Source organism: Somniosus microcephalus, chromosome 23, assembly GCF_052327205.1.
Source record: "Somniosus microcephalus isolate GS21.2 chromosome 23, FLI_Smic_1.0, whole genome shotgun sequence".
NCBI lineage: Eukaryota > Metazoa > Chordata > Chondrichthyes > Squaliformes > Somniosidae > Somniosus > Somniosus microcephalus.
Window position 1 is genome coordinate 13,831,585 of NC_141009.1, and position 13,128 is coordinate 13,844,712.

Below are 13,128 nucleotides of genomic sequence, written 5' to 3' on the forward strand. Positions count from 1 at the left end.
TATCCCTCAACATCACTAAAAAAGCAGAGCATCTGGTCATTATCACATCGCTGTTTGTGGGAGCTTGCTGTGCGCAAATTGGCTGCTGCCTTTGCTATATTACAACAGTGACTACACTTCAAAAGTACTTCATTGGCTGTAAAGCGCTTTGGGACGTCCTGAGATCGTGAATGATATATAAATGCAAGTTTTTTCTGTTAGAAGTCAAGAATCAGGAGACTATTCGACTGTGAGGGAATCAAAGCAGAGACCAATCCTATCCTCGCCCAACAATCACATTAAAAGGTACGTTCCGGCTTGGGAGCCTGGACAGTGATCAGGTCCAATTGCTAACCCAGAAGTGTTTAAACCAATTGTGGCACCACCTCCCTCACTTGCCAGCTAACTCGGCAAAGACCAAGAATCGTTTCGGCTGGTCTGTACAGCTCAGTCCCACACTGTGCAGCACACTTAATAACTGAACGGTTGGGGGAGCTAGAGAAAACTTTAGGTGCTTATTTTTTTAAATTTTTTTTACTGTCCCCGCCTAGGGAGAGCATTCCCCATGCACCACTCCTCCTTCACCTCCCCCCAGCCTTTTACTTAAAGTCAGGTGCCGCTCACACGAGTGTACTGCAGAGACCCCAAGCCCAAACACAGGGAAGCAGCTCCCTGGGTTGATTTTACAGCCCCAAGCTTCTTATCCCAATGGCAGATTCTCAGACACATTTTCATGCCTTATGTTCCAGGTAGTTTCTACTAAAGGGACCAGCCGACAGGGGGAGGACATGGTGTCTGCAGTCGGCTGCAATGTAAAAGACCCTAAAGTATCAGGAGAACAATCATCTCATTTTCGGATGAACACAGCGCACTGATAACAGCACTGCTGATGCATTGAGCTAAGAGTCATGGGTCTTCTCAATTACTGAATGCTAATTCTGTCAAGGCGCATTCATATTCACAATTGCACTATTAAGGCCTAGTTTGATGCCTTGGAATAACCCCTGCTCGTTCCCCAATACCAGGCCGGATCGTATGACTGGCAGTATTCATAAGCCCCAACAATTGTTGCCGTACACAATACAGGGTCTATGAGAACAGATTTTAAAAACACATTCGCTCAATAATGTATTATTATTTTGTTCAACACAGGGCAGACAAATAGGCTGAGGCTTTCAACCGAATACAGGGACACAGAAAGAAAGAAATATAAGCACACTGCAGTTTCTCTCTCTCTCTCTACCAGAGGAAGAAAGGAGCTTTTTCAAAATGTAGGCAGCTTGTTAATAAATGCTGCAGTGTGAAGGAAAGACAGATCCCTCTATTTTCCAACCATCAGTGCTCATAAACACAAACGCCTCTATTTTCACCCTGATCTCCCACCACCTACAGTGGAGATGGAAGATGGTCTAACGACAACATTGTTTCCTTCCAATATTCTTCCTTTCTGACCCCCCCTCTTTCTCCTCCACTATCCTTCCGCAGTGCCAGTAACCGCCAGTGCCTCAGTCAATTGTCCATTCTTCATTAGTGAGCCTAGACAACAACAACAACAACTTGCATTTATACAGCGCCTTTAACATAGTAAAAGTCCCAAGGCACTTCACAGGAGCGATTATCAGACAAAATTTGACAGCGAGCCACATAAAGGGATATTAGGACAGGTGACCAAAAGCTTGGTCAAAGAGGGAGGCTTCAAGGAGCGTCTTAAAAGGTAGAGAGGTGGCGAGGCAGAGAGGCTTAGGCAGGGAATTCCAGCGCTTAGACAGCTGAAGGCACAGCCGCCAATGGTGGAGCAAAAAAAAAAATCAGGGATGTGCAAGAGGGCAGAATTGGAGGAGTGCAGAGCTCTCAGAGGGTTATAGGGCTGGAGGAGGTTAGAGAATGCTAGAGTGTGTGTGAGTGTGAGTGTGAGTGTGTGTGAAGGGCATCACAGCCGAGCTCCATCCTGTACCGTCCTGACCTAACATCAGCCCCCTGTGCATCCCCTGTACTCTCTCCAGCAACATAGTGCCACTCCCCTCTATAAACTAAACCGGCGCTGTCCTTTTAAGAGCTTGTTTAATTTAGAAACGGACTGCGATCAGTTTTTCACACACACACACATGAGACAGCAAGGACAGAACCAATGCTCAGTAGGGTGGCATTCATCACCACCCCCATATTATGGGTAATTTATTTTCTGCATTGCAAGCCAGCGCAACAGTCAATCTGCAGTGTTGCGTTTTTAGATAAAGTAGTTCATTTGTTTGAGCCCATTATTTCTGTGCATATTCCAGTAGTTTCCTTTCCAGTTGACATAGCGACAGGGTGTTTGTTAACTGTGGGCAGAGTACAGCTTGTTGTCACCCTTTCACTGATCAAAAGAGCCAGGAAGAGCAGAGCAAGTTCCCATTGGTCAGAAGGGTCAAGGTTCATCTTGACACACACACACACACATTGTTCAGGAAACTAGAAAGTCCTGTAAATATCCTTTGAAAGGGACGGTGTCACTTTTTGGTAAACTGCCTTGTAAGCCAAATTTACTAGGTCAGTAGATGTACACAAGTCTTCATGAAAAAGTCTTTGACAAATCTTTTTCCCCATTCGCTTGCAGACACACATTAATGGTATGAATCTGGGCCATCCCAATGCATCGCCCAGTGCATTAGGGCTCACCGCAAAACACTGGCCCTAATTGGCAATCTCGCTCAGACAGGATGGCTGGATTTGGAAATGGGAAAGTGACACACTGGTGCAGTATAGAGGCTCTCCTGGGCTTGGCCTGAGGCATATTGTGGAGTGTGGAGGGATCGGTTCCATGTGTAACCTGATCTAGCAGCGCTCACCGAGGCAGAATAACTTTACATACCTGATCTAGCAGTTCTTTATGCTGCAGTGGAAAGAAAGAAAACTTGCATTTATATAGCGCCTTTCACGACCTCAGGACGTCCCAAAGAGCTTTACAGCCAATTCAGTACTTTTGCTGTGTTGTAATGTAGGGAAACGCAGCGGCCAATTTGCGCACAGCAAGGTCCCACAATCAGCAATGTGATATGGCCAGATAATCTCTTTTTGGTGCTGTTGGTTGAGTTGTAAATATTGGCCCAGGACACCGGGGAGAACTCCACTGCTCTTCTTCGAAATAGTGTCACGGGATCATCCACCCGAGACAGCAGACGGGGCCTCAGTTTAACATCTCATCCGAAAGATGGGAAGAGGCATCAATCCCACCCGTGAGCTTGACGAGCATTAAATTCACAAAATAATGTAAAAATGCTTCCATGCTACCTGCAGATACATACATTGAGGGTCTTTGACAGTTCCATATATTTGGCTGAGCTAATTCTCTGGCGGGTGCTTGGATCAAGCAGGAACAAGGGAAGCGACAGATAGTTCCTTGGACTTTGATCTGAGTGGTGCCTGGACTCTATGAGGGCTTTAGGAGGGCAGTCGGATCTCTGTGAACTGCCCGTTCATGGAGTTGATCGTGGCCTCCCTTTGATTATGGGGGCTTGGCGAGGGGGGCAATGGCTTGAATGGAAGCTGTCCACCGGCTCATCATTCCTGTTGCTGTCCCAACTCCAGGCACAGCCTCTGGATAGAAACACAGACATAGAAACATAGTAGATAGGAGCAGGAGTAGGCCATTCGGCCCCTCGGTGAGATCATGGCTGATCATCCAAATTCAGTACCCTGTCCCTGCCTTCTCCCCATATCCCTTGATCCCTTTAGCCTTAAGAAATATATCAACTCCTTCTTGAATATATTTAATGAATTGGCCTTAACTGCCTTCTGTGGTAGAGAATTCCACAGGTTCACCACTCTCTGGGTGAAGAAATTCCTCCTCATCTCAGTCCTAAATGGCTTACCCCTTATCCTTAGACTGTGACCCCTGGTTCTGGACTCCCCTGCCATCGGGAACATCCTTCCTGCATGTAGTCTGTCTAGTCCTGTTAGAATTTTATAAGTTTCAATGAGATCCCCTCTCATTCTTCTAAACTCCAGCGAGTATAAGCCCAATCGACCCAATCTCTCCTCATACGTCATTCCTGCCATCCCAGGTATCAGTCTGGTGAATATTCGCTGCACTCCCTCCATGGCAAGAACATCCTTCCTCAGATAAGACGACCAAAACTGCACACAATACTCAAGGTGTGGTCTCACCAAGGCCCTGTACAACTGCAGCAAGACATCCTTGTTCCTGTACTCAAACCCTCTCGCTACGAAGGCCTACATACTATTTGCCTTCTTAACCACCTGCTGCACCTGCATGCTTACCTTCAGCGACTGGTGCACAAGGACACCCAGGTCTCGTTGCACTTCCCCTTCTCCCAATCTATTGCCGTTCAGATAATAATCTGCCTTCCTGTTTTTGCCACCAAAGTGGATAACCTCGCATTTATCCACGTTATATTGCATCTGCCATACATTTGCCCAATCACCCAACCTGTCCAAATCATACTGGAGCTCAATGATGAGGCAGCAAATCGCAGGTACGTATAATAATTATGGTTGACCAGAAAGGCCTCAGTTAACCTCAAAGCTTCCTATGAGAAATAAAACTCTAAATTGTGTGGGGCAGGATGAACCATCTCAGTCCACAAAAAAAAAATTACTGACAGAAAAAAACAAACTTCAGTGACTTATCGCTTAACCTTTGAGCCTGTACCAAAATTCCCAGGGTATGCACTGGATCAAAGAAATCCTCACTTTTAGCACTTAATCAGTATCAGCTGTGGCTCAGTGGGCAGCACTCTTGAACCCACAACCTCATGACTCAGAGTCAAGTCCCACTCCAGAGACTTGCGCACAAAAATCTAGGCTGACACTCCCAGTGCAGTGCTGAGGGAGTGCGGCACTGTCGGAGCTGCCGTCTTTCGGATGAGATGTTAAACCGAGGCCCCGTCTGCTCTCTCAGGTGGGTGCTAAAGATCTCACGGCACTATTTTGAAGAAAAGCAGGAGAGTTATCCCCGGTGTCCTGGCCAATACGTAGCCCTCAATCAACATCACTAAACAAAACAAATGATCTGGTCATTATCACATTGACTGCTGCATTTCCTACACTACAACATTGACTACACTTCAAAAAGTACTTTATTGGCTGTAAAGCGCTTTTGGACGTCCAGTGGTTGTGAAAGGTGTTGTATAAATGCAAATCTTTCTTTCTTCTCAAATTCTCATCTTTCCCCACCAGTCAGATCAAATCCCTCAGTGTTGGAGTTATGTAAAACAGGCTCTGTCGTCCTGGCGAGCTCTATTGCTCTACAAGGCACCCCATGTAAAGGAACATTTGCAACCCGCAGCGCAGGTGGAGAACAGGTCCTGTGTGACAGTACTGGACCTAACCTGCCCCACCCCACACTGGTTGGACTGAGACACCTTTTGGGTAGCCCACGGTTTCTGTTCCACCTGCTGCCTAGCAACCAGAGGTAAGGATACAAGTGGGAATTGAGCACAGATGCAACTGCAGTCTGTTCAAACAAATCTATGTTCAATATGGCAGCCCAAGCTCAAATACTGATACTCAAATTCAAATTGATTTGTTTCCTTTTCGGTGGCGGTGTTTAGCCAAGTTTCCTTCCTTTTCGCAGTGATTATGAGCCAATGGGAGACAGAGAGCCTCTGAATCCTCCGCAGATCTCAAAGCAATCCAAAAGATCACAAGATAATTACAGATAACAGCTCATCTTAGTTCATCCGTCCAAAATATTCCCCTCGCTACAGCATTCAATTGTTTCTTAAAATGATTCCAGAGGTTCCACCTCCACTATCCTACTCTAAAGTGTCAGCTGTGGCTCAGTGGGCAGCACCCTCGCCTCGGAGTCAGAAGGCTGTGGGTTCAAGTCCCCACTCCAGAGACGCCGGCACATAACCTAGGCCGGCATTCCAGTGCAGTGCTGAGGGAGTGCCGCGCTGTCGGGACGTGCCGTCTTTCGGATGAGAAGTTGAACCGAGGCCCCGTCTGCTCTCTCAGGTGGACGGACGTAAAAGATCCCGTGGCACTATTTTGAAGAAGAGCAGGGGAGTTCTCCCCGGTGTCCTGGCCAATATTTATCCCTCAACCAACATCACTAAAAACAGATTATCTGGTCATTATCACATTGCTGTTTGTGGGGGCTTGCTGTGCGCAAATTGGCTGCCGCATTTCCCACATTACAACGGTGACTACACTTGGTTGTAAAGTGCTTTGTGACATCCTGAAGTTATGAAAAACACGATAGAAATGCAAGTCTTGCTTTCTTTTTCCTGATCGGAGTCCTAAATTTGCCTTTTACTGGTTTGAACGTTGTTCTAGTGTCTCAATGTAGTCTGGAGTAATTTTCCAGATCTACCCTTCCCGTACCAGTGTGAGAGTGAGTGTTGAGCAGATGTCACTCTGAAACTTCTCAATTGCCCTCATTATGTTACTCTACAGCGTTCCGAGATTGATCGAGGGGAATTCTGTCCATGCTATGCTAATGATGTTGCAACATCTGTTCATTTGGAACTGAGAATTGTTGGCTTGCAAGGTGAAGTCCCCGGACTGTGCTGCCTACAATGTTCTGCTTTAACCTGATGGATGGTGCAAACTATGTCAAACATATTTAGCTGGGAATCTGCATAAACAGATCCGACAAAATATAGCTCACTTTTCTTTTTCATCAGGAGACGGTGGTTTCTGTGTCATCAAAATGAGATATCACAACTGCGGGCTTGAATAGTTTTCATTTTTGTACTCGGTAATGGAGCCACCTACACCCAGGTTTGCACAGGCTAACTGTGGAGTGAACCTCCCTCTTACGCTGCCCCATTAATCTGCTTTCGTCCCCCTACAGCACAAGTTTGCCGTTTCCATTTCCGCCATCCCTTTTGGTCTCACTCGAGCGAGGCTGCGAATTAGTGCCAAATGTGTGCTGGGTTAAAGCCACCCAAGCAGCCAGCAAATGGAGGGGACAGTCATCCCATCAGTCTGACTTGGATTCAAGCTCAGGGGCTAAAGGGGAGGAAGAAGGGGGCGGAAGGAAGGGAGAAGAGGAAGGAAATTGTATAACACCTTTCACAATTTCAGGATGTCACAAAGAGCTTTATAACCAAGATGAAGTACTTTTGAAGGGCAGTCACTGTTGTAATGTGGGAAATGCCAGTGGTTGCTGCCCCTATTTGTCCATTTGGTAAATTTTGGTGCTGAGCCATACAGGAGGGTACCAGGTTTGATCGTCAGTGTGAGTTAGTTAATCTCAGCCTGGGTAATGATAGGGACACTACCACTGGCCTAGGTTAAGGAAGAAAAACTTGCATTTCTATAGCGCCTTTCACGACCAACGGACGTCTCAAAGCGCTTTACAGCCAATTAAGTACTTTTTGAAGTGTAGTCACTGTTGTAATGTAGGAAACGCGGCAACCAATTTGCGCACAGCAAGCTCCCACAAACAGCAATGTGATAAATGACCAGATAATCTGTTTTTGTTATGTTGGTTGAGGGATAAATATTGGCCCCAGGACACGGGGGATATCTCCGCTGCTCTTCTTCGAAATAGTGGCCATGGGATCTTTTACATCCACCTGAGAGAGCAGACAGGGCCTCGGTTTAACGTCTCATCCAAAAGACAGCACCTCCGACAGTGCAGCACTCCCTCAGCACTGCACTGGAGTGTCAGCCTAGATTTTTGTGCTCAAGTCCCTGGAGTGGGACTTGAACCCACAACCTTCTGACTCAGAGACGAGAGTGCTGCCCACTGAGCCACAGCTGACACTGGGGGGGGGGGGGGGGGGGGGAAATATCAGGCAGGGTTCCCTCTGTTAGCAGCAACCCCACTGCTGGAAACTCTGCATGACTGGATGTTGGGCAAAGGCAGGATCGGCCTTGGCTACGATCCTCCCCCCTCCCACGGTCGAACAGCCTGCCAATATCCAGTTAGCCTAGCGCCACACACAAAGAACGGCAGCTGGGGGTGGGAAACCTTGCCCACCACGCAAGGCTTCAGAAGAGGAAGAAAGAAGAGCCAATGATCTGTGCATGATGGAGTGGTGGGGCAGCCATTACTGACGAGTGTACAGGGCAGGCAATCACAGAGAATTCCCTGCTCACAGCAACACAGGGAAGATCCTTGGAAAGGAGAAAAGCTCCCTGCTGTGCTGGCAATATTATTTTTGTTGAAGGCCGCGGAGGTTAGTTTCCAGGTATTGTGACTTCCTTTTAGTCATTTTATTTTTAATGCAAGTGTCCTTGAGCAAAAAAAAACACACAATAAAACATCTGTGCAGAAGATTACATTTCTGTACATTGCCACCGCCAAGATTGCGAGGAAACGCAGGCTAGTTTTTCCACTTGTGATATTCCCTGAATCTTAAAAAAATTCATTTAAAAAAAAAGTCCCGTCAGCACTTAAAGAGCCGCACGTCAGCGCCTGATTGGCTCGCTGGTTAAGTGGATCTCCTGATGTTGTACCGAGCCGTACAGAGGGGAAGGAGAGACCCAGATATATACTGAGCACTGGTGGGGTGCTACACCTGGCCTCAGCATCAACCCCCCCCCCAGGACTAGAGAAAAGAAAAAAAAAAGAGAAATCAGGCATAGCTTTCGGTGCCGTTTGCTGTCTAGTGACTCCTGCTGTGTGTGGGTCCAGTGAGTACAGGAGCAAGCTCAGCTGTGATGCCCTTCATGGTCAAATAACCGACTAACACTCACATGCATATGAAAAATAGACTTGAATTGATATAGTGGCTTTCACGACCACCAGACGTCCCAAAGCACTTTACAGCCAATGAAGTACCTTTTTTGAAGTGTAGTCACTGTTGTAATGTAGGCAATGCGGCAGCCAATTTGCGCACAGCAAGCTCCCACAAACAGCAATGTGATAACGACCAGATAATCTGTTTCAGTGATGTTGATTGAGGGATAAGTATTGGCCCCAGGACACCAGGGATAACTCCCCTGCTCTTCTTCGAAATAGTGCTCGTGGGATCTTTTATGTCCACCTGAGAGAGCAGACGGGGCCTCGGTTTAACGTCTCATCCGAAAGACGGCACCTCCGACAGTGCAGCACTCCCTCACGCATTAACAACGGTCACTAGGGTACAGTACTGACGGGCACCTGGTACCAGTGGACAAGGGTAGACAGCTTTAGGTGTGGGGGGGAAATTGGCAGGAAAAAAACCATAGACTTCATTAAAAAAACATCTTTTGAAGGTGAGGGGTGGGAGGGCGGGAAAAGGAGGAGGAGATCCCATTGAGCACTGAATCATTTTCACCTCAGCATTATTGTGCAGAAGTGGTACAGTGATGTGGGCCTGCTGTCCTTACCCAGTCTGGCCCACACTAATGAGGCTGACTCTTGAACGGCCTCTGAAGTGACCCAGCAAGCCACTTGGTTGCATCAAACCTAGAAGACGGTCCACCATCTGCCCGAGGATGGGCAACAAATGCCCGAGGCCTTGCCAGCAACGCCCACATCCCGAGAATGAACAATAAAAAGAAATACGGGATCTACTTCAACGCACTGGGTGCTTGTCAAAGATTTGCCAAACATTCTCCCTCGGAACAACAAAAAACAAATCGATGGGAAATGTACTGGGTGGGCCACGATTCCTGTGCCCCAATCAACTAAATATATAAACAGGGAAACAAAGCTCACTACCAAAAAGCGAGATTGGAGAAGTCTTGCAAAACCTGGTCAGCTACAACGTGGGCCGCTATATGCTAATCTTCGAGTGCATTAATGCGCTGTCTGAAACAGACTCAATAATTACTTTCAAAAGGGAATTGGAGAAATACTTGAAAGGGGGAAAATTTGCAGGGCTAAGGGGAAAGAGCCGGGGAGTGGGGCTAATTGGAAAGCTCTTTCAAAAGAGCTGGCACAGACCGATGGGCTGAATGGCCTCCTTCTGTGCTGTACCATTCTATGATTCTTCCCCTCCACAGCTTGCATCTCAACAACAACTTGCATTTATATAATGAATATTAAACGTCCCAAGGCACTTCACAGGAATATAATCAGATCAGAAATAATTGACACTGAGCCAAAGAAGGAGACATTAAGCCAGGTTACTAAAAGCTTGATCAGAGGTAGATTTTAAGCAGCCTCTTAAAAAGGAGGAGGAGAGTGAGGCGGAGAGGTTTGGGAAGGGAATTTCAGAGCTTAGGGCCCAGGCAGCTGAAGGCACGGCCGCCAATGGAGTGATGGAAATCGGGGATACGCAAGAGGCCAGAATTGGAGGAACACAGAATCCTCAAGGGGTTGTAGAGCTGGAGGAGGTTACAGAGATAGAGAGGGGTGAGGCCATGGAGGTTATCTGAACAACATACGTTTATGTAATAAAACATCGCGTGCTGTTTTACAGGGAGAGAGATGGACATTAAGCAGGAGAGAAGTCAGGGGCGGCGAGGTGACTGAAGGCACAGCAGAAACAAGTTATGTAACACAAGTGCTTGAGGGGTCTTACATTTGTTAAAATGGGAGCTTTTTGTAATGCAGTTTTGAAGTTAATTGGGGGTGGTAAAAATTGGCAATTACATCAGCAATCATACCTGACAACCTCTCACTGGAGCGTTTAACGAAACCGGCAATGGCCCTTTAAATAATATACTGAGGTTGAGAAGGCGATGCTTCTTGTACCAGATCAGTACAGATTGTAGAAACTGATACTAGTAAGAAATTAATTAAATGCGCACACACGCGCACACACACACACACACACACACACACACACACGTACGTGTTTGGTGTGCATACACTCAGGCACATGCACACATGTGCTTTGCCTTTCTACAGGCCTGCCAATTCTCTCTGAATAAACATGGAATTACTGAAGCACCGCGGCCATCTCAGACATCATGGAGATGCTGAGTTAATGAGTATCGACAACCGGCTCTTCAAACAAAACAGCAAGCACGCGGCACCACGTCTGTTGCAGTTTACTGTTGCCCAATTCTCCACCCTCCTCTCCGGACGAGGCTGTCTCCTGCTGGGGTCCACAGGCTCTGGTACCTCACCCAAGTGACCAACCTTCATCGGTGAGCTCTGACTGTGAGAGAGTCAGCAGCACCTGTGCACACCCTCAGGATGTCCCCAACTGCTTCACAAATCAACAAAGTACCTTTAAAGTGTAGTCACGGTTGGTATGTAGGCAAAAGCAGCAGTCAGTTTGCCCACAGCAAGGTTCCCACACACAGCAAGTGCCTAACTAATCTGTTTTTGATGGCATTGGTTGAGGGAAGAGTGTTGGCCAGGATACTGGGAGAATTTTCCCCTGCTCTTCTTCAAGGAGACAATGGCCTAGAAATTTGGGCACTCAGGTGAATGAGTAAAGGGGGACAGGGGAGAGGGCTGCACATGGCCCTGGTTTCCCTCAGGACAAATCAATCTTGCGGGGGGGGGGGAACCTAGAACAGGTGTTGGGTCCCCTTATTTGCACATGCAAAGAGCACAACGCCGTGGGCACTGACTTTACCAATATGGCGGGCGGCGCACCGCTGGCTCGTATATTGGTAGCTTGGGGAGGCCATTCAGCGCCTGAAAGACAGATGCTCCTGAATTTCATGGCCGTTGTGTCTTTCTGAACATCAGATGGGGCCGCGGTTTAACATCTTCTCTGGAAGACAACACATTGAACAACGCGGCACTCTCTCAAAACTGCACTGAGGCATCAGCCTAGAGACTAGGTGCTCAACGTTCTGTAGTGGGATTTGGAGCCCCCAATCTTCTGCCCCAGAGGCAAGAGCCAAACTGACATCTGCCATCGTAGCCTCACAGACCCTCGTGACGTGTACGCGCTAATGTGGCTAGCATTATGCGTCAGCTGTGGCTCAGTTGGTAGCACTCTCGCCTCTGAGTCAGAAGGTTGTGGGTTCAGAGTCCCACTCCAGGGACTTGATCACATAAATCTAGGCCGACGCTCCCAGTGCAGTACTGAGGGAGTGCTGCACTGTTGGTGGTGCCATCTTTTGGATGAGACGTTAAACCGAGGCCCCGTCTGCTCTCTCAGGTGGATGTAAAAGATCACATTGCACTATTTCAAAGAAGAGCAGGGGAGTTATCCCTGGTGTCCTGGACAATATTTATCCCTCAACCAACACAGATCATTTGGTCATTATCACATTGCTGTTTGTGGGACCTTGCCGAGTGCAAATTGGCTGCCGCGTTTCCACATTACCAGCAATGACTCCACTTCAAAAGTACTGTAAAGCGCTTTGAGACGTCCGGTGGTCATGAAAGGCGCTATATAAATGCAAGTCTTTTTTCTTTTATCATGGTAGCCTGAACTGAGGTAACATGGAGACGAACAAGATTCCAGGATGCACAGCACTGAGGCTATTCTACCTCTTCACCGTCACCCTCCAAAAGACTCCACGTAAGATGTTCTTGGGAGGGGGGAGGAAATGGGACATGTTTATGTTCCCCTCGAGGTTTCAGGGGAAGGGTAGGAACCCATGGCGGGGTGCTTATCTGTCTCATCAGTCGTTAAAATGTGCGGTCATTCTGCGCCATCCCAGAAACCCAAGGACAGTTTGAACACGGTTATCACTTAAAAAGCGAGGCAAGAGGCCAGCCATCCAGCGCAGTGCTGCCAACTTAAATGAGACTCTCAAGTTCTGCACTCTCAGCCTGAGAGGGCAGGACCTCGGAGTGAGCAGGTTAGCTGCAATTGTCTCCTCGCCACCCATCATTCGAGATGTCAGAGAGGAGGTCCTGGGTGAGCTATGCGGAGCAATATCATAAAGCCGTTGCTTATAAACGGATTTATGATTTCATGACGCAAAGTAAAGAGGGACAATCTCCTCCCATTGTGGAATACATAACCGTCACGACACTCCTGAAGTAATAAAAATAAAAACAGAGAATGCTGGAAATACTCAGCAGGTCAGGCAGCCTCTGTGGAGAGAGAAAGAGAGTTAACGTTTCAGGTCGATGGCCCTTCGTCAGAACTGGAAAAAGCTGGAGGTGGAACAGGTTTTTAAGCAAGTGTAGGGGCAGGGAAAGGGTCATCAACCTGAAACGTTAACTCTGTTTCTCTCTCCACAGATGCTGAGTATCTCCAGCATTCTCTATTTATGTTTCAGATTTCCAGCATCTGCAGTATTTTGCCTTTTGTACTCCTGAAGTAATTATCGTGTGAATTTTGGCAACTGGGAGTATTAATAATTACACGTATCGTCCAATTTATATTCACCATTTATCTGATCCTA

General features: G+C 47.4%; 1 protein-coding gene across 6 annotated transcripts in view; it reads right to left on the reverse strand.

The window, feature by feature from the left end:
• LOC147101665 (ral guanine nucleotide dissociation stimulator-like) overlaps window positions 1–13,128 on the reverse strand; it is a 196,306-nt gene that overhangs the window by 48,058 nt on the left and 135,120 nt on the right. The gene's annotated exons all lie outside the window — the stretch shown is intronic.